The 22,332-nt window shown below is 31.3% G+C and overlaps 1 protein-coding gene across 4 annotated transcripts in view; it reads right to left on the reverse strand.

Annotated features, from left to right (window-relative positions):
* Positions 1-20,764, reverse strand: part of rut (adenylate cyclase rutabaga) — a 933,824-nt gene extending 913,060 nt beyond the window's left edge. For all 4 annotated transcript variants that reach the window (XM_072523105.1, XM_072523104.1, XM_072523101.1 and 1 more), the window contains exon 1: positions 20,455-20,764. The gene's annotated coding sequence lies outside the window, so the exon portion shown is untranslated. The remainder of the gene's footprint in view (positions 1-20,454) is intronic.
* Positions 20,765-22,332: the final 1,568 nt, after the last annotated feature.

Below are 22,332 nucleotides of genomic sequence, written 5' to 3' on the forward strand. Positions count from 1 at the left end.
ATATTATTGGTTTTATCTTACTTTCTTGTTATCTGCAGTCTTTTATTCTTTTTGAAAGGTTTTATAACCTTATTTCTCAGCGCCATGTGTATAATTTTTTGAAGCACATTGCTAAAACGTTGTGTATTAAAAAGCATTTAATGTTAGGGGTTGTAAATGCATTAAAAATGTTGTGAATTTTGAAAATGTGGTTTGGCGCTGTGTTAATAAGATTCTTTCGTTAAGATGCTTAGTTTTTATCTATCTCTGGTTATGCTTTGTCTTTTTTTCTGTGAAAATATTAACTAATATTATAAATGTGAGTGTAAGGTGTTTGTCGGCTTGTTTTTTTTGCATTCCCTGTTTAACTTTTTAACCGATCATATTGATTATTTTTGCAATTTTGACAGGGACACAAATAAGCACAGATGATACATTTTATTAAAAAAAGTTGTATTTTCAAGGGAAACTTCTCGGCAGAAGACGCCATCACAATCGAATCGAGGATAAAAGCTAGTATTTTATATGTAAATGAGAATGCAATCCACTCTTAACTGATCAACATTTAATATGTCATCACAGGTGTTCCGTGTGCAATGCTGCCAGGTCACCCATGTACAGCTTGGAACAACAAGAGCCATTTGCTGATCGGTTTAGGTCACCGAAACCCAACCAATTATGATTGGATCAACAGAAACAACTACTCCGTGGGCTAATACCCCTACCGGCATTGAATTATACTATTGATCCAATGGTCGCAGAACAACACAACCCATCAAGTGTGAAACGCCAAACAGCTGTTTCGGTCCGCCAGACCTTATCAGTGACGCTTGGCTTCTCCATTGGAAAGTTGTCCGTTCTGCTTAAGGGGACAAGGTCCTCTGAATCTCAAATGTAAATGAGAATGCAATCCACTCTTAACTGATCAACATTTAATATGTCATCACAGGTGTTCCGTGTGCAATGCTGCCAGGTCACCCATGTACAGCTTGGAACAACAAGAGCGTACAAATGTCTGCTCGAAGGTACATATTGCAGCTTACTACTTTTTAATAAGAGACGAGTAGGGGAGCTGCAGAGATTACCTTTAGATATTTATTTAAAACATCATGATTCTCAATCTTCTAAAGAGTTTGAGAAAGTCCTAACAGAAACCGAGAAAATTTTAGTTCACTCTTTAAAACGCATAGTAATAAGAGGTAAGAGAGGTAGAGGCGTACCTGTTCTGTTTGACAAATTGACCAAAAGTGGAGTTGACACTTTAATTAAATATAGGAATAATTTTTTTACCTCTTACAACGAATACCTATTTGGCATACCGAATACTATTAACTGCATCAGTGGATATCATGTTCTCAGAAAGCATGCTTCTAAGGTGTTGAATGATGCAAACAAAATCACTACCCTCACGTCAACTCGCCTCAGAAAACACTTAGCAACAATAATACAAATTTTAAAAATGGAAAAGGGTGAACTAGAACAACTAGCAAAATTTATGGGGCATACCTCAATAACTCATGATGAGTGGTATCGTCTCCCGTCAGACATTTACCAAACCGCAAAAGTTTCCAAAATATTATTGCTCGCTCGAAACACTAATATTGACCAATATAAAAATCGAAATTTAAATGAGATTGAAGTCGATAACGAGATATTGGAAGACGCAGAAGAAGCTGATAGTGACGAAGAAAATACTAATCAACCTATTCTTCAACAAAATGAAGTAAACATCCCGTCACAAAATAGAATACAGGAGAAAGGTAAACGTATTTTAGTTCCATGGACAAAAGAGGAAAAAGAACTTACGCAAAAATTCTTTGCACGTCATATTAAGAAGAAAATTCCGCCAAAAAAAATGGAAGTTTTAAATTTGGTAGAAAAGTATCCAAATGTTTTTAAAAACAGGAAATGGGACACAATAAAAGTATTTGTACAAAATAAATATAAATCACAATAATTCATTCAAGTGATTACGAGTTTCAATAAAATATTCTATTACAATCCTATAGTTTTAATGTATCCTTCATTACTTTCTTATTGAATTAAACCTAATTTTATTAACGTTTTAAAACGTCGTCATATTAATATTTTCTCTTGGATTTTGTAAATCCAATGAAATGTTGTAGATAGAATTTGAGGTTGGACAAACATTCATTTTTTCTTAGCTGTTCTAGTTTTAAAATAAAGTTTCTAACTAGTCTATGTTTCTAATGGTAATAGTGGGTTTTGTACAATTGCTAACGTATAGACTTTACCTATTTTACGTTTTTATCGAGGCTATTTTTTTTAAATAAACCCGGTGTGGTCAATGTTGATTATTTCCATACGACATGTGAGTCCTAAAGTAACGGATAAATTCAATATTTTTGTAACTAAAAATATTTTGACGAAATCCTCGTACAGGTCGATTTTTGTTTTTTGTTGTGCATTTTTTCAATATAATCTTTTTATACAGGGCGTGTCGTGTAAGAGTGGCCAATACCAACTTTCTTATTTTAAATACAACACCCTGTATATTATTATATCTTTTGATTTCTAAGAATATTCTAGATAAAATTTATATTCAATCTTCTATTCCTATCTTTAACTGTTTTTGAGTAATCGAGGTTGGAAAAGTGACAATTGCTCACAAAATCTAAACAGTTCGATCTAGAGTAAAATGGTTTTTATATTAAGACAAAAGCTTTTTGTATTTACAAAAAGCTTTTGTCTTTATATTGATTCAGGGTATACAGCCAACTATTGGATTTGGTCCATTTTAATTAGTTTTTATATTACTATCTTAGTTTTTAATATGCTATCTAGTGGTATTAAATAAAAATAAAATACGAAAATTGTCGTGGTCGGCCCTAAATTTCAAAATTTGTCATTTTGAATATAATCCTATCATCTCTGGGTTTGATACCACTAGATAGCATATTAAAAAGTAAGATAATAATGTAAAAACCATTTTACTCTAGGTCGAACTGTTTAGATTTTGTGAGGAAAAATACACGAAATGTCACTTTTCCAACCTCGATTACTTAAAAACGGTTAAAGATAAGAATAGAAGATTAAATATAAATTTTACCTAATATTCTAAGAAATTCAAAAATATAATAATACACAGGGTGTTGTATCTAAAATAAGAAAGTTGGTATTGGCCACTGTTACACGACACGCCCTGTATAAAAAGATTCTATTGAAAAAAATGCACAACAAAAAATAAAAATCGACCTACATGAGGATTTCGTCAAAAGATTTTTAGTTACAAAAATATTGAATTTATCCGTTACCTTAGGACCTCACTGTATATAAATCACAATGGATCATTTTATGTACCATTATAGGTATGTGCCATGTATAGCCTTGATAAAGACTTAAAATAAAGTAAACATTGGCAAATTTTAAACATTAACTAGGTTTTAATTGTCCCTAACCCACTATTACCATTAGAAGCTATTAAGTGGACACTACTCCTAAAACTTTGTTTACGTTGAAAGCTATGTATCGCCATTTTAAAAAGAGAGACCAAGAAATTTTGTAAATTATATGTTTGCAACTGTGTTTCTTACAAAAACCTTTTGTATGTATATAACTTCTTTATTATTCACTTCTAATGAAGTTAAGAGATAAAATACTGATTCTGAATTTTGTTTAAAAGAAGTGTACCTTTAAACATTTGATTTTCAACTTCTTCAAAGTTACAGTAATTTCAACATCTTTTCAATTCTTGAGTACTTCAATTCCCAAGAGATTTCAGTAATTTTATTTTATTTTTTTCTACGTAGGGCAAACACAACCATGAGATATAATCGAGACTCCATATATTTCAAACTAGGTTGATTTTGATAAAATTAGTTTTTGTTAGGTACAGATAATAATTACCTATGTAGTGCCTTCATAACAGGTAATTCTTATTTTTATGTTACAGCCTTAAAATAAAACATACATTATGTCGAATAAATTTTGATATATTATTTATTAACAAACGGTTAAAGAAAAACAAATATGTGTTAAAATACGACTCTTTTTTAATTATTGCTTTTCATAGTATATGGACATAATATTTTATCTCTTTTTAATGTAAAAGAATCTGGTTCGTTTTGATTGTGCATCTATTATTATATAATACCACATCAAACCAGATTCAGTGACGTACGAGAAGTATGGGCAGAGGAAAGAAAAATACACACAGTTGTAAGAAGTCAGATACCAAAAAATAAAGCAGAAAGTTATGTGCACTTTGCGTTCGGCAATAATGTGCCTGTTGTCTTAAACATCTTCACTTGCAAAAATTTTCACAGTGAGTATTATCAAATGGTCGTATACTCTTATAAGTACTTTTGTTTGCTTTCTAAGTATTTTTCATGGACTTTGAATTTGCTAAAATATTGGAAAGTGTCATCGAAAATGCAAATCGAAGAGAAATACGAACAAGAACGAGAAAATACAGCCCATATAGCCCATAATGCGACGTAACAGCCCAAGACATGAAGTTACAATCATTGTAACATTTAATTTTAACATTTAATCCTACTATACCAGAATTTCTTTAGTAATACCAAATAATTCATTACAACAGAGCTCTTTTACTCAGGGAATAATCAGACTAGAAGTTGTTAAAAGACGATAAAACATTTTTAAATTACTGAGCTTAAAAAATGTAAAATAAAAGTATTTAGCAAATTAAATCAAATTTGAAGCTGTCATAATTTTAAAAGAAAAATATTCAATCTCGAAAAAAGCAATTGCCTGCCTACAATTTATAGATAAGGAGTAATATACTCTAACAAGTTAAATTTTTAAACATCCGTTTCGACAACAAAATATTACAATGACTGAACAGATGAATTGACTCAGGTAGAATTCCACCGAAACCTTTAGGTATTATTGTCGACTTGAGTCATAAACCAATGGATGCTAAAGGTCCAAAGCCAATCGATGCCAAAGAAACCGCAACAGCGATTGATGCCAATTGGTACCGCAACAGAATTCGCTGTATATTGTGGCCCGTGAATATTCACGGATGCCAAATGGGAATACTTTTCGTCCAGAAGTCAATTGGTACTACAAAGAATATATATATATATATATATATATATATATATATATATATATATATATATATAGACTTTAAATGAATAAGGAGTAAGTAAAACTAAATTACATGAAGAGGTTCTGAAACTATTTCCTTGGTTAAATATTGTATTTATATAATTTATTGTAATGAAAATTACATTTTACATTTATTTTTGACGTTTCGATTTCCACTCATTAAGTCGTTTTCAAAAAAGATTATTTTAAAAATACGGAGTTATTTTTATCTGTAGAAACGTCAAAAGACAAACATAAAATGTAATTTTTTATTACAATTTTTTATTACAAAATATGAAATACAGTCGACTCGCGTTAATTCAAACCTGCGATAATTCGAACCTCTCTATAATTGAAAGTTATCACCCCTACAAAATCTCTTTATATTTCGAACTAAATCAATACATTTTTATGCACTTGGTAATTCGAACGAAAAAAATCATTTCTATATAAATATAACAAAACGACGCGTTAATTCGAACTCATCGGCGTCCAACACCGACAGTTCAAAGTTGCAGAGAAAAAGAGGCGGAAAGATAGTACGTACAGTTCAAAAAAGTATCAACGCGCCTTTGTTTTTGTTATGATTAATTTGAGTACACACTTCTCACGAATTGGTTTATTAGTTACTGTTACTCTTTCGTTGGTATACAGATTAAAATTTTGTTGTTAGTCATGAGCCCTAGAAAGTATAAATGTTTGACGATTGCTAAAAAGAAGAAGTTAATCCAAAAAGAAGAGGAAGGTAACAAGAAAAGTGATGTTGCAAAAGAATTTAAGATTTCTCTTAGTACTCTCTCAACCATAATAAAGCACAAGGAGAAAATTAATGCTGTTCAAAGGGCTACGGAAAAGAACTACTAAAGGTGAATTTCCTCGTCTGGAAGAAAGTCTGGTCATTTGGCTAAGACAGTGTAGAGGACAAACGGGATCTATTAGCGGAAACTTGTTGAAGGAAAAAGCAAAAGAGTTCGCGTCTACTCTAAGCATCAAAAACTTTGCGGCAAGTGAAGAGTGGCTTACTAATTTCAAAAACAGAAATGGAGTTGTGTTTAAAAAAGTTTGTGGAGAAAGGGGAAGTGTTGATGATGCAGTTTGCTTAGATTTGTACCATAAATTGAAGACCTTGATTGAAAACTATGATGCCCGAGACATTTTTAACACTGATGAAACTGGCCTACTTTTGAAATGTTTACCGGACAAGACGCATACTTTTAAAGATGAAAAACGTCATGGGGGAAAACATGTAAAGAGAGGTTGACAGTTTTACTTACAGTAAATATGGACGGATCGGAAAAACTTTTCAAGAATTGGCTTTAAACAGTTAATAGGGACATGAAACGATAAAAGCGGAAATTTTTACTATTTTTAGACAATTGCTCTGTCCACAACAGTCCTCCTACATTGTCCAACGTGGAACTCTACTTCTTTCCACCAGATACAACTTCCAAATTGCAACCATTGGACCAAAGGATCATCCATAATTGTAAGACGTTCTATCGCAAAGGAATTGTTAAGCTCATTTTAGAATCTCTCGACAAGCAGCTAACTGCAAATATCACGGTTTTGGCAGCTATTTTACTGATTGACAAGGCATGGAGAGGTGTAACACCCCTAACAATTCTAAACTGCTTCAAAAAATCCGGTTTCTTAAAAGAAGATCAAGAAAATCATGGAATTATGGACGATGAACAACCAGCAATAGAATCATTAGTTGACATCAGCGGTGTTTTTCTGACTTTGTTGAAATGGATGAAGATGTCGCTGTCTCAGGTTCACTAACCGATGGCGAAATTTTATCTGCGACAGATACGAATGAAAAAAGTAACGATGAAGATGAGTACGATACATCAGAACCTTTGACAGAGGTGTCAGTTAAGGAAGCAAGATTCTCATTCGATACCTTACAAACCTTCTGTCTACAAAACGAAAGTGATGAAAAAGCATTTCAGGCACTTTTTCTCATAAAAAAAAAATTATTGAGCAGTCTGAGCAGCAGCAATGTGCTTGGAAGCTAAACAGTATAATACAGGTATTATGTACACGAATGTACCTCTAAACTTTTGTCATCGCTATAGAATAGCAGTTAATAAATAATAATTGATCAACACATAATTATTTTCTCTCACAAATTTCGTACCATTTGTCAAACACTCAATAATTCGTAATAATCTATGCATATTCTCGATATTTTGTGCTTCTATATAATAATATGTAACAGTTTAGAATAGTTCATTTCAAGAACGAAACAAAACAGACAATAAATGACATAATCTCTACAGAAAAAAGGCAGGGTGTAGAAAAAAAAAGAAAGAGTAAAATAAATATAAAGAAATAAAGGCATTTTTTCTTACAAAGAATGTCATTTTGTCTTTTATTATCTCGTGTTTGTTATTTAATCGGCCCTAATAAAAGATTATTTCTAAATCCACTCAATACCAAATAAAATATTTTCCATTTCAATAAAATACCTTTTCTTCGACTATCTATCTCTAAATAGGTGAAATATCAAATATTCAATATTTTCCTTTCCTTATAATATATATAACCATTTATTACAGTCCTCGTGTACGTTGACCCCATAATAAAAAGCCTTACAACAAGTACTTGGCACTTGACTACACGTTCAGAATACCCTCTACCCTGTAAAAAGGCAGCAGCATACTAAAAAGGGATTCGATTCGGCTCAGACGTGGACAGCGAGATATGCGAGGGTTGTGTCGCTGTTGATATATCAGAATATATTTGAGAAAAGAAATACTGTTTATTTATCGGGATCGGAATGGTAAATGTCTATATAAACAGGTTGTTTTCCGTTTAAATTAAACAACTGAATGGAATCACGCGGGTGTGGTGATAAAATTACGAGGGGTTGCAATGTTTGAATTAGAACAGCTAATATTTGTTGAAATTTTGTACGCAAGTTATCGGGAATTTCACCAAAATTTACTTAATAGTTTAAATTTAAACAACAATAGATATATTCAAACATGTGGTTATGAAGTACACTGCATGAGACGAAGATAATCATTCAAAATGTGGGTATTAGCCCAGGCAATAAAGAAAAAAAGCTCAAAAAATCTTATACAGATATTTGAAGATTCTAAAAGGTATGTAGCTGATGAAAAATCCGTTTTTTTAAACAATCTTAAGCGAAAAAGAGTTTTTTGCCTATAAAACGTTTCTTATACATTTTAGAGTAAAATGGTTCAAATAAAAGTTATGTAATTTTTAGAGTATCCAAATTAAAATATTTACATAAACAATAAACAATTGACCGAGATAATTGCAAGAACCATTATTTTTACAAAAAAACAGTTTAAAAACTTTTTAGCTTATAAACATTTAAGTATAATATCCTTGATATTGTTTATGCCACACGCTTATATGTAGATTCAATCAAAAGCTGGTGAAAAACACACTTTCAAAAAAAAAAAAACAGGACTTTCTATGACCAATAGGAACCAAGTTCCTTTTATTCTTAAAATCATGCTTTTATTGTTTATTAATAATGAGAGTTGAAAATTGAAATGATTCTAAATGAGGATCTAAATTTTGTGATACAACTTATACCTAAGTGATAAATAGATATCATATACGTGAAGGAGTAAAAAGTTATAACCCGTTAAAAGTGTGGAACTCGTAAACAGAAAAGTGGAGGGGCAAACTGTCGAGCTCCGTTTTTTTTTTAGATCGGAACTCATAATTGAAGCGAAGATAGGAATATGTTTAAAATTATAAATCGCATAACAAATTTTACAGGAAAATTAAATGCAAAAATGAAAATTAATTAAATTGGGAAAAATATTAATCTTTTTGTAGTTAATGATGAATATTTCGAGTATGATATTCTACTTGGATTATATTCTATTTTGAAATTTCAAATGAAACAAGATTTTGATTTAGAAGTTTATCAAAAATTGAATGCAAATACTAAAGAAAAGATTGAAAAATTTAATAATAATATTAATATTACAGAATGCTCAATAACTTTAATGGGGAAATTTCCACAGGGGTTTTCGAAGCAAAGTTTAGCAATAAACATTTATTGCCAGATTAGAGAAATAAAATAGAAATATTATTAAAGAAGCCTTATAGAAGCTCAATAGAGGACCAAAAAGAAGTAGAATTTCAAATAGGACAAACTGTTAAAAGCAAATTTAATAGAATAATCATCTTTACCATTTGCAGCCCCGGTTACATTGGCTCTTTGAAAATATAACGGATGTAAAACCAGATTGTGTATTGATTTTCGTTAATTAAACAAATTAATTATTTCTGAACCGTAACCTTTTCCGATACATGACGAGATTTTAGCCAAAACAAGAAATGCTAGATTCTTTAGTACTTTAGACATAAATTCCGCTTTTTAGTGTATTCCACTTCGGATAAAAGATAAATATAAGGCAGCTTTAGTTACACAAAATGGTCATTGGAAATGGAAATGCTTACTTATTGGAAATTGCTTTTTGTAATTACTATTTAAATGGGAATAAGCCACAATTAAAGGTTAAAGTACGTTTATTGACGTTTCAATTTCCACTTCGGAACTCGTTCTCAAAATACAAACATTAGTAATTTAAACAAATTTTGTTTTTTAGTTACTTGGTGAAAAATTCTTCTAATAATTTAATTTTATCTGACTCATTTATATTGACAATATTCAGACATATACATTTTAAAGTAGACGACTTTAAAATGATATTGCCAATATTGTTGAGTTGCGTTCCTGGGACGACTTTACTTGTAAGATAGTTCATTCGATTACATGAAATCAACTTTAACTTGAGAATATCCGTCAGAAAAAATCATAGCATGTAATTCGTCTTTAAAAAGACAAACACATGCCATGATGACAGTAAAAATCTCCTGTTAGTGATGCCATAGTAAATTATGAGGGAAAACCCAGGAAAAAACCTCATAATACTATCCCGACATGGTAAGTATATCGTGCATTTAGTTTACTTTCAATAAACACCAAATTCTCATTTTATATGTTTGTTATTTAAAAAACATTAATGGCGTATCCTGTATTACCGACTTACTAATACTGGTATTTTCCTTTTAATAACTTCCTCATTTAATATGGGTAACCCGATCCTACTACATTCTTCCGAGGAATTTGCGACACAATTGGTCTCATTTAGCATAATTAGAGCCGCTTCTTTGATTTTTCTCTTTTTACCATCCGTTTACCATCCTTTTAGGACTATATTTGAATCATTCTATTGAACCCTATGTTCATTATCCCAAGCGTGTTTACATATTTGAGATCTATCATATTCTCTATTTTTAATATAAGATTGATGTTCACTTATTCTAATATTTAATGGCCTTGATGTTTTACCTAAATAAAACTGATCGCATTCACAAGGTATTTTATAAATTCAATTCTTTGTCCTTTCTTGTTCATTGTTAAGTCTGGTTTTAGACAAAATAGATTTCAATGTGTTTGTTGTTTTGAATGTTGTTGAAATGTTGAATTTATTTCCTATCCTTTTAAGTATTTCTGAGAATCCTTTTATGTATGGTATTGTTATTTTCCTCGTATTATTCCTTGTGTATGCTGTAGGATCTCGTTCTAAGTTGTTCTGTTCTATTCGGTCGATTGTTAAAAATTCCTTATTTATAAACGATAAATGATAATCATTTTTTAATAAAACAGATGTTTTTAGTAAAACAAGTAACTTTGGCTCTATCATATAAGCATTTAATGATTCCCTTTTTAATACTAGTATTGTGATTTGATTTGAAATTTAAATATCTGTTGTTGTGTGTTGGTTTTCTATACACCTGAGTCTCATATCCAGTATCGTTCTTAGAGATTAAAACATTCAGGAAAGGTAGTGTGTTATTATATTCCTTTTCCATGGTAAATGTTATTGTCTCTTCTTTATCGTTTATATCATTCAGGAATGCGTCCAACAGCTCTGATCCGTGTGGCTATATTGAGAATACATCATCTATATATCTCCACCATACTGTGGGTTTTAAATTTTGTTTAGAAATAATATTTGTTTCAAAATCTTCCATAAATATATCGGCTAATAATGGAGATAATAGATATGTTTAGTTTTGTTCTAGTTGCCAATGTATCATCACTCTCTAATTATGTCTTGACTATATTTAAAGTCTTATCTATTGACACATTCGTAAATAAACTATTTATGTCAAAACTTACCAAAGTATTATTTGAATTAAATTCAATATTGGATAATTTATTTAAAAAATGTTGTTTATTTTTTATAAATGTGTCATTTTTATTTGCAAATGGTTGTATAATATTTAATAAAAATTTTGATAGTTCACTACAAAGAGAATTCATGGTACTACAAATGGGTCTAAGTGGTATATTCGTTTTATGAACTTTCGGTACTCTATAAAAATGAGGTGCCTTGCTGTAACGAGGTGTAATTAATCTTCTCTGAGAACTTGTTAAACAATCTTTAAATTAGACAAAATTAGAGAGTGATGATACATTGGTAACTAGAACAAGACTAAACAAATCAATTATACTCAATGGAGTTATTAACATTATGCACTGATAATACATATTTTCAACTAAATAATGAATTCTATAAACAAAATTTTGGTCTAGCAATGGGCTCTAGTTTATCTCCATTATTAGCCGATATATTTATGGAAGATTTTGAAACAAATATTATTTCTAAACAAAATTTAAAACCCACAGTATGGTGGAGATATGTAGATGATGTATTTCTCAATATGGCCTCATGGATCAGAGCTGTTAGACGCATTCCTGAATGATATAAACGATAAAGAAGAGACAATAACATTTACCATGGAAAAGGAATATAATAACACACTACCTTTCCTGGATGTTTTAATCTCCAAGAACGATACTGGATATGAGACTCAGGTGTATAGAAAACCAACACACACCAACATGTATTTAAATTTCAAATCAAATCACATTATTAATATTAAAAAGGGAATCATTTAATCCTTATATGATAGAGCCAAAGTTACTTCTTCTAACGAAAATTCGTTCTTGGAGAAAAAACATTTATTAACATCTGTTTTATTAAAAAATGATTATCATTTATCGTTTATAAATAAGGCATTTTCAACAATCAACCGAATAGAACAGAACAACTTAGAACGAGATCCTACAGCATACACAAGGAATAATACGAGGAAAATAACAATACCATACATAAAAGGATTACCAGAAATACTTAAAAGGATAGGAAATAAATTCAACATTTCAACAACATTCAAAACAACAAACACATTGAGATCTATTTTGTCTAAAACCAGACTTAACAATGAACAAAAAAGGACAAAGAATTGAATTTATAAAATACCTTGTGAATGCGATCAGTTTTATTTAGGTGAAACAGCAGGGCCATTAAATATTAGAATAAGTGAACATCAATCTTATATTAAAAATAGAGAATTTGATATATCTCAAATAGTAGGGTTCTCAAAGAAGCGGCTCTAATTATGCCAAATGAGACCAATTGTGTCGCAAATTCCTCGGCAGAAGGTAGTAGGATCTGGTTACCCATATTAAAAGAGAAAAAATAATGAAGTATTTTCGTCATATTATTTGAAATTTAAAATATGACCTTTTAAAGTCGACTATTGGAGGAGGAATAGACGGCAGAAGATGGCCAAAACATATCGAGTGGTCTACTCACAAAATATAACAAGAAATAAAAATAGAGATAAACGATTTTTACGCAGTATCCATCATTGTTCCATAATTCTATAAGGTATGGAGTACGAATTATATTTTCAAAAAATATAATTCGTACTTCATATGGAATTTTTTGAATAAAAAATATGAATAAAATTTTCTTTAGAATTTGTTTGTAGTTCTCAAAATTGTCTGAAAGTTGAATAATCATTTTTTCTCTAAAAGTTTGTATTAATATTTTACTACGTACATACAAGCAAATTTTAAAATCATTTCCTATGGGGTCACAGAATTTCATATAAATCATGTGATTATTCAGAACTATGCAATGGAAATATGTATGTTTTCACTTGGTATGATAGAGAGATAGAGTGGTAAACAAGATAAAATGGTTAATGTAGTTGGCAGCGTCCTCATAGATACGAAACCCTAAGGAAAAGAATATTAAATACCGACGGATACAGAATTACAATTAGGTACAGTTTTTCAATTTTTCAATTTCTAAGATAAATAAAGTGTGATCTTCAAACTATAATTTAGGGAAAGATCGTACGAAAACCCAACGTGAGAAGAAGAGAGATGTCATGACCTCCACTCAACTGTGTCTAAAATTCAACAAAGTTGAATGAATAACCACAATTTGTTATAATATAAAAGACCAATAAAACCTTATTCAACTATATATTAACTATTAGACTTGATTTATATGGAAAGCCGAAAAGATTATGTGAAAACAAACGGCGTATCTACATCTTGTCTAACTCCAGTCGTAAAAATAAAATAAATTACAATAAAATTTATATCAGATGGAATTTAAATGCTTGCTTAACCAAACTGTGAGAGAAAAGTATATACTTAAGCCAAGATTACAATTTATGTTGATAGTTTGGTCATTTAAAATAAACAGTAAACAGTATTTTAACATTAGGAATTAGAATAAAATATTGATAGGTAAATATATAAACAAAAAAAAAGTTACTTCCGGCTGCTATAAAGATATTATAAAAATGTTCAAAAGGTATTTTAATAGTCATTTATGCAACAAGTGCAATAGTGCTTTTATAACCGAAGTAAAATTGTTGATTTTAATAAATACATTTTGCACGAATTGCATACAATATTTTTTCTATGTACCTACATGCAAAGTGCAAGCAGAGGCTAGTAAACCGGATAAAACAATCAAAACTATAAATAAGTGCAATAGGAAGAAGAAAAATAGGAAAAGTGGAACAATTTTAATTTGAACGTGTAATATAAGAACATTAGGAGAAATAGGAGGACTACATAACCTTATTGAACAAATAAAAATCTAGAAAATAGATAACTTAGCGTGGCAGGAAATGAGATGGAAGAACGATGCCATCTGGGAAAATGGATTAATACCTAATATGTCACAGCAATTCTCGAGGTGGACAGGGGGGATGGGTTTCATAATAAGTAAAAGATACAAGTATGCGGTACAAAGTTTTGCTAACGTTAGCGAAAGGATAGCTATTGTGAAAATGAAAGGAACGTTCTTTGATATAAATCTCATTAACATACACACGCCTATAGAGGCCTACAGAGAAATCGGATCGACCACGTCTTAATAGAAGCAAGACATGCTTCAGAAATTTCAAATTTGAGAAGTCTCAGAATAGCAAATAGCAATTTCGATAACCACCTTATGCTAATTAAATATAAACAAAAAATGACTACCAAGAAAATAGAGAAAGGTGAATAAAAATATCAAATATGCTACAGATATATTGGCCTCTAATGATGAAAAAAGAGCAAGATATGAAACTAAAATAGAAAACATAATTGAACAATATAATAAAGTAAATGAAAATCACATCAGAAATATCGAAGATAAGTGGAGGGTTTTAAAAGAAGCAGTAGACATATTGCAACTACACGACAAAAAAACTTAGAATTTAAAACGATATAAAACAATTCTACAAGGAAATAAATTTTGAGAAAAAAGTAATATTTTGTTCTTGCTTAGCTTATTCTTATTCAACCATCACCTTCCAGTTGGCCGATAAAAATTGAGCAACAAAATACATTTTAATATCCGAACTGACGGACGAATCATACGTAACTCTTCGATCTTTCGAGTCGATGTATATTCTGAGTTTATCGTTCACTTCTTGGCATGTGAAACTAACCTTAGAACCTCGGTGAAATTCTGGCAATACTGTCAACTTTTCAACGCCATCAACACTAATTTTCTCATTTCTATTAATAACAAACGTGCCTTCCTGGCATCGTTTTACATTTTTTGGCAGTTCAACTAAACCTTCACATACAAGACCCACTACTGCATCGCTCGTGTGACCTTCTAAAAACATAAAATTAATCGCATGCTCAGCGGAAAATTGAGCACCTTCTGAATACAACATATCCATATAATCTCTTTTAGGTTTGGCCACTTTGAATTCATTTGTTAACTCATAATCTTGACTAAACTGCCAGAAAAAGTGTTTAAGACTAGTAGAACCTACTTGAGGCAAAGACCATGGAGACCACTTAGTTTAAAATTTTTTGTTTTGTATTTATTTCGTTTTCACTCCATTCATACTTTTCTCATACAGGTATAACTAAAAAAGACTAGAAATGAATAAAACAGAAGTACGTTATACAGTGCAAGCGGCTAATATATACCTTAGTCGATTAAAATGGTTAAATAGCGAATTGGACCACGCAATAAAACAAATTCTAAGTATATTTTAAGAAACAAAAGCCAATGTTAGCAAAAGTGTTTGTAACTTTAAAGAAGCTTTTATTGAAGCCCTTAATAAAAGAGGAAAGTTTCTCTTGGACAAAGCCAAAAAGACAAAAATTGAAGCCCTGGTTCCTCTAAGAGAATGTCGTAGTATGATTTTAGATAAAATTGAATCTAAGTACAGTTAAATTAATTAATACGGGCTGAACCACAGTTACCTCGGAATTTAAAAATATTGAGAAACAAGGTTTCTAAACCAAAACAAAACAATCATCATCATCATCAGTAGCTCGACAACCCTTTCTGGGTCCTGGCTTATTCTAGGATTTTCCGCCATGCTGTTCTGTTCCTTGCTTTGTTTTTCCAGTTGGTAATCTTAAGTGTTTTCAGATCTTGTTCCACTTGTTCCATGTATCTAAGTTTGGGTCTTCCCTTTGACCTTCTTCCTACTGGTGTTTGTCTCATAATATGTTTTGGTGTTTCAAAAACAAAACAATGCAAAGACAAAAACCCGTGCGCTAATAGCAGACGAAAAAGTAGTGCTAAAACAGTGGAGAGAATATTTCGTAGAGCTGTTGAATTAACAAAATCAATGTTACGCAATAGAACAGCTAAGCTTAGTCGGAGAGGCAGATGCAGACCTATATGCACCAACGGAAGAAAAAATAAAAGATGTAATAAAAAAATGAAAAACAACACGGCACCAGGATGCGATACAATAACCGTAGAAATGTTAAAATATGGAGGACATAGAATACAGAGTGAAATATCAAAGTTAATATATGGAATACAGAAATAATGCCGGAACAATGGAAAATTGCAGTGATATGCCCTGACAAAGTACCTGAAAAGAACTCGGGAAAAACTACATATAAATGAAATGCACTTATATATCTTTGAGCGGGCAACAATTTGAAAGAGTAGACCATTTCAAATATTCAGGATCAATAGATACAGAAGGAAATAAAAACAGTGATGAGAATTTCACTTCGAAACAAAAGCTTCTACAGCCTACAGAATATAATAAAGTCAAAAGTATCTATTAACTCAAAAATAAAAATATACACAACAGCTATGAGGCCCGTAGTAACGTATGCATCAAAAACAAGGACTTTGATTACGTAGTGGTAAGTTACAAGAGGAACAACTTCTTAGATGGGAAAGAAAAAATTTTAAAGAAAATATATAAGTATATGAACCTATACAGGAGAATTGGGAATGGCGTATAAGAATGAACCAAGAAGTAAAGATAATATTATTTAATAGACCGATTATCACAAAAGAAATACGAAGTAACCTACTGAGTTGGGACATGTAGATAGGATGGATGATAAGAGAAATACAGAAACAGTACTTAGAAAATAATTAAACGGGAAAAGACTGAGAGGTAGGCCCAAAAACGAGATGGATTGGTGATATTAACCAAGATTTAAAAGTACTAGAAATACGAGAATGGGAAAAACAAGCAGAAGAAAGAAAAACACGATCAACTCTAGTCAAGTAAGCAAAATATACATGACACTGAAATGATATTCTCAAAGAAGACAAATTAGGAAGTAACGATTTTATATATAAAACATTGGACTTTTTGGGCAGTTATGCGTATGGCTGACCATGGGCCTCTATGGACTGTCAGTGGTCACAGATCATGATGATATACAAAAACAAAAAAAACTTATTTTAAGTTGAACTATGTGTAACAAAATAAAAACGGTAATTTATTATTAGCAAAATATTAAATAGTTGCTGGAAAAAATCTATAAACGATATTATTTGTAACTATAATTCAGAAATGTAACTAAACCTAATTTTAAAGTAAAACTGTGAATAAGAGAAAAGTAAAATTTTGCAACATAAATATTTATTACTCGGGTAAATAAACAATTTACAAATTGGCAAAATGCATTTTTATGATCTGTGTCACATGGTACCACAAATTAAAAAAAAACATCAATTTTCGTTGATTACAACCGGAGATATTGCGACTTTTATAAATTTGAATTTATGAATTCGGTTTTTGAAATAGTAAAATCGCTTTGCTTTTAAACCCTTTATCTTTGGTGCATCATGGACGGTTCATTTTCAAAGGAAACGTTTTTGATTTTTTTTGTCTAAACTTGAACTCTTCATCTTTCAAATAGTTCTTTTTACATTGCTTATTGTTTATAAACACAACCAGTGAATTTAAAATGGCTGGCTAACTCGGGTTTTAAGGGTCGTGGGACATTATGCTTTTTTTAATTCGTGTAAAAATGACAACACGGCGAATAAAAAAAATTAAGTTCGTACATGTCATTGCGTCTGAGTTATTTTAATTGTTTATAAGCTTAAAATCGCAGCTAAATTTTTAAAGCTAAATATTTGTGGTATTGTCCTTATCCTCAATCAGTTTTTTGTGCATTTTTAGAAAAGTTATTATTAATTTTTTAAAAATCGATTTTTAAAGCTATTTTTGAAATAATTAACCAACAAATTAACAAAAATAACTTTCCATACACTCGCAAATAGCGATCTCATATTGTTTATAAGTAAAAAATTACGTTTAATCTATTGCATATTTTATTTATTACATATTGTTATCATCAAATTTATCAAAAGCAGTTGTTAGATACCTGTATCAACGAGTGTCATGGGAAATTCGTTAGTTCCCTGATTTATTAAGGATTTTTGGAACTGCTTGGATAGATCCACAAGATAAAAAAATACATTCTCAAGAATATAATTAGGAAATATTAGTGCAGAAAGATCGTTGTCTTATTTAAGACAGTAAAAACGTATATTTGCGAAAATCGCAAGAACAAGAGAGGTTGTCAATTTTATCATTAATTAACGTTGGAAGGGCGTTGTAGGAGAATTTGAGAGAGTCGCCAAGATTTGAAGAAGATACTGTAATAAACGTTTTCGTTTGAGACCAGCCCTCACTATTAGGTAGGTAGAACTACGTATTTTACGCCTTTGGTGCGGCACTTGCTTTTCGAACCGTTCCCTGTTATAGCATTCCCGTAGAACAAATTAGACAAAAATACAAATATTGGGTGTATGGATTTTATGTAAGTGATTATTGTGTAATAAAATACCATTCTTACACAAAAGTACTAACTTTATGTACATAAAGTAACATTCTCCAAGTCATGCGATAGAAAGGTATTCATAATAATAAGTGAGAGGTTCAAATTAGGGCCCCCTATAGAACAATTCAAAAATGTTAAAAAACCATTCTCATCAGGTGCGCAGCATGAGAAAAGTCAGGGATGTAATAAAATCCGAAAAAAGTATATCAGTAGGTTTGGTAAACTGTACAAAAATTTTAATAAAAGCACCATCCACCGCAAATTTATATGTCGTGGGAAGATATATTTTCTAATCCAGAATTTAAAATTTTTAAAAGTCTTTCGACTGGGTACTCCCTGTCAGGTACACCTGACAGGTACGCTCTGAAAAGTTAAACCTGTCAGGTGTACCTGAAGGCGTGTGACGGGAATAAGTAGCCTCTCAGGCGACCTGGCAACTGACGATAATTCGATCAGTTCTGCCTTATGTGCGAGTAGATTTAATGTGTGTGTGGCGGTTTTATCATATGTGGGTACCTAAACAGGTCTCAGTTTTTAAGAATCCTTTGGATGTGGACAGTTTACATATTTAGGTTAAAGATTTGTAATTTTGATTTATTTTACTGTTGTGTTCCATTAATTACTTTTTATGGATTTTACCAAATAAAACAATCAGTTTAGGTACATACTGAAAAATGTCGCGAGAAATAATGAAGTTCTTGGTGATTTCATTGAAATTTATAAAAGTGAACCTTGCTCGTGGAAAGTAAAAGATAATGACTTTCACAATGGAGACCAGAGAGATGAAAATTGTTATAATCAGATAGTTCATGTCTTAATATTAGTTAATTTTTTGTTTCTGCAACCATTCCTTACACCATTGTTTGCGTTTCTTCCGTCCGTTTTTACGTTTCGCGAAAATTACAAAAAATAACGAGAGAAAGGGCAGAAAGTGTGTGCTCCTCATACCTGACAGGCGTAACTATCAGGTGTACCTGATAGTGAGTGTCCCGCCTAACACAACCAAACTCGCAAATCCAAAGACTATAATAATTAAATTTTAAATTCTGGATTTAGAAGATATATCCTAACTCGACATATAAATTTGCGGTAGATACTTTTATTAAAATTTTAGTATAGTTTACCAAACCTAGTGCTATCTATTTCTTATCAGATTTTATTACATCACTGACTTATTTTCCCACGCTACGCACCTGTTGAAAATGTTTTTTTTTTTAACTTAGCGTTGTTCTACAGGGGGCCTTAATTTTAACCTCTAATTTATTATTATGAATACCCTTCTAACGCATGACTTAGAGAATGTTATTACACAATAACCTGTTACTTACACACAATATTTGTATTTTTATATAATCCTAATGCCTACGGGAATGCAAGGGAACGGTTCGAAAAGCAAGTGCCGCACCTGCTGTCAGTACAATAGAAGTAGAAAGCAAAATGGGAAAACACCTATTATAAATGAGTTTAAAACATTTATTGGATAATTTTGTTACAACTAAATGTACAAGATATATAGGGACAAAAATGTCTTAGTTGACATTTTTTAAATGTTTGCCTAATTAATTAATATCAGTTAACTAGTTAACAACAACATGACCAAGTTTTTATATACAATATACATACTTAACTACTTTTACATGGATTAGGAGTTTTTCTGAATTACTTTTAAAATACTCCAAAATCTAAGGACAGACTCAGATTTAAATAATTTTTATTGTTTTTAAAATGTCATTCTTCCAGAAAGACCGAACTATAAAAATGTTTTGATTATTACAAAGTATAATTACATATTTTTAGTATGCCTTTATTACAGATAATAGAATATTTAGTAATATGGAGATTAATTTTGTTACTACATTATTAACATCACTTGATTTGTATTTTAACATTAACAAATTTAGGTGAGAGTAGGTATAACCTATAAGAAAATAATATCAATTAAATTACACAAATATTACCTTTACATATCCACGGGTAATTATACTCCTTTCACATAAAAACCTCCAAAAGCACTAACAGAACAAAAAAAACTTGTATAAAAAAACAAAAACAAGAATCAACTGCGGGTGTGGGTCAAAACAAACAAAATACACTTGTCTCACATAAACACTGTCACTTTATAAATAAAAATTATCACTTAAAAAACGAACATAAAGGGTTGGATATTTGTTTTTAAGTGAAAAAAAGTTTATTCTTATTCGTTTTCTGTCAAAATTCGGGCTTGGAAGACAAAGGACACAGATTAATCCAAGTTTATACCGTCGACTGTCTGTTAAAAACAAACTGAACGATGTTGATCGTAACACCGAAATCCAAAAGCCGGGCGAAATGTGTTAGATAAGGAAAGAGAATCGACTTGCGTATTGGAATTCTGGGGAAGTCGTTAGGAGAGTATTTTTGTTTGCTGCATCATCTAGCGGCCTCTTTTGAAAGGTTTATGTAAATATTTACAGAAATGTTCTTGAAACAAAGGCTAAATATAATCAGATTTCCATTTACTTTGTTGAAATATATTTTTACTATTATGATATATAAGAATAGATATAATAATTCAATGAATTTTACATAGAGATAAATAACAAACAAGATGTTTTCCTATTTACATTAGGAAAAATGTAGGTTCAACATAATATGAATTTCTAACAATTCAGTAGGTACAAAAATATACCTACATATATACCTACAGTACCTACATATTTGAACAATTGAGCCCATTATGTACCATTTTAATTAATTTTCATTTTAGGTATTAGGGAGGGTTGTTTATTTATTATAAACGATAATGAGCATGCATTGGATTTGGATCTGGATTTGAACTATTTGAACTCTTAAGCAACGAATATAGACGCATGCGTCTGTATTCGTTGTCTTTAGAATTTTATTGTTGTAATGGCACGTTCGTCGACGTAGAGGGGAAGTTCTGATAGCAGTTGGTGTTTTATTTCCTTTCTGGTATCCGTTTATTATAGACCAGGCGAATTACAACTAATTGGCTGATTGTACATATTTCTATTATTTATTCATTATATTCAGAATTCTGGAACCCGCTGCCCGCTGGTATAGTAAGTATTTGTGGCCTACGAATATCGTTGACTGTTTCAGGTTCGATGTCAATGAGTCTGCAGCTTAATTCTCCATAAACATCCTTATTGCACGCAGGTATTTCTTAACTGGTGCATGTTCAGTAAGAAAACTTGTTATGATTATGAGCTGATTTCTACTTGATTTCCGCATCCGTCTCCTTTAAGTGCCATCTCCCAATCGCAGGTTGGATATCATTATCACTATCTTCGCTCTATATATTGCTGTTCGGAAAAGTTCTATTCAATTACATTTAAACAAGTTTATCAGCACTTTTGTTGCCGCGTATTCTCTACTGACCTGGTACGCAAGTCCTGCCTACTGGAGCAACTGGCCGCTGTCCTTACCCGACATTCCATCTTAATATTACCCAATATTACCCTATCTTAGAACCCATCTCATCCACACCCTGAGTATCGGAGGAGTTTTTTTAACCGTATTTGAGTGGATGGGGTATATTTTACAAGGGGATATATATGGCATATATATGCCGCACACCCTACACACAAACTGCGCAACTTGCGCCTCTGTCCACTCACATACTCCGAAATTTTTTACTCCACTCTTTTTTCTCGCCGAATGATTGCCGGTATAAGCAATCACCCAATTACTCACCAACGGCTTCGGGCGGATGAATTGATAAGTGGTAGGGCTCCCTTTTGTTTTGAGGTTGTGAAATCGGCCCCGAAGACGGATAAATCAAAGATTTGGTCAACGGCATATGGATGGGGGAGCTCAAGTAGGGCTAACACCCC

The sequence above is a fragment of the Diabrotica undecimpunctata genome, chromosome 2 (assembly GCF_040954645.1).
Source record: "Diabrotica undecimpunctata isolate CICGRU chromosome 2, icDiaUnde3, whole genome shotgun sequence".
NCBI lineage: Eukaryota > Metazoa > Arthropoda > Insecta > Coleoptera > Chrysomelidae > Diabrotica > Diabrotica undecimpunctata.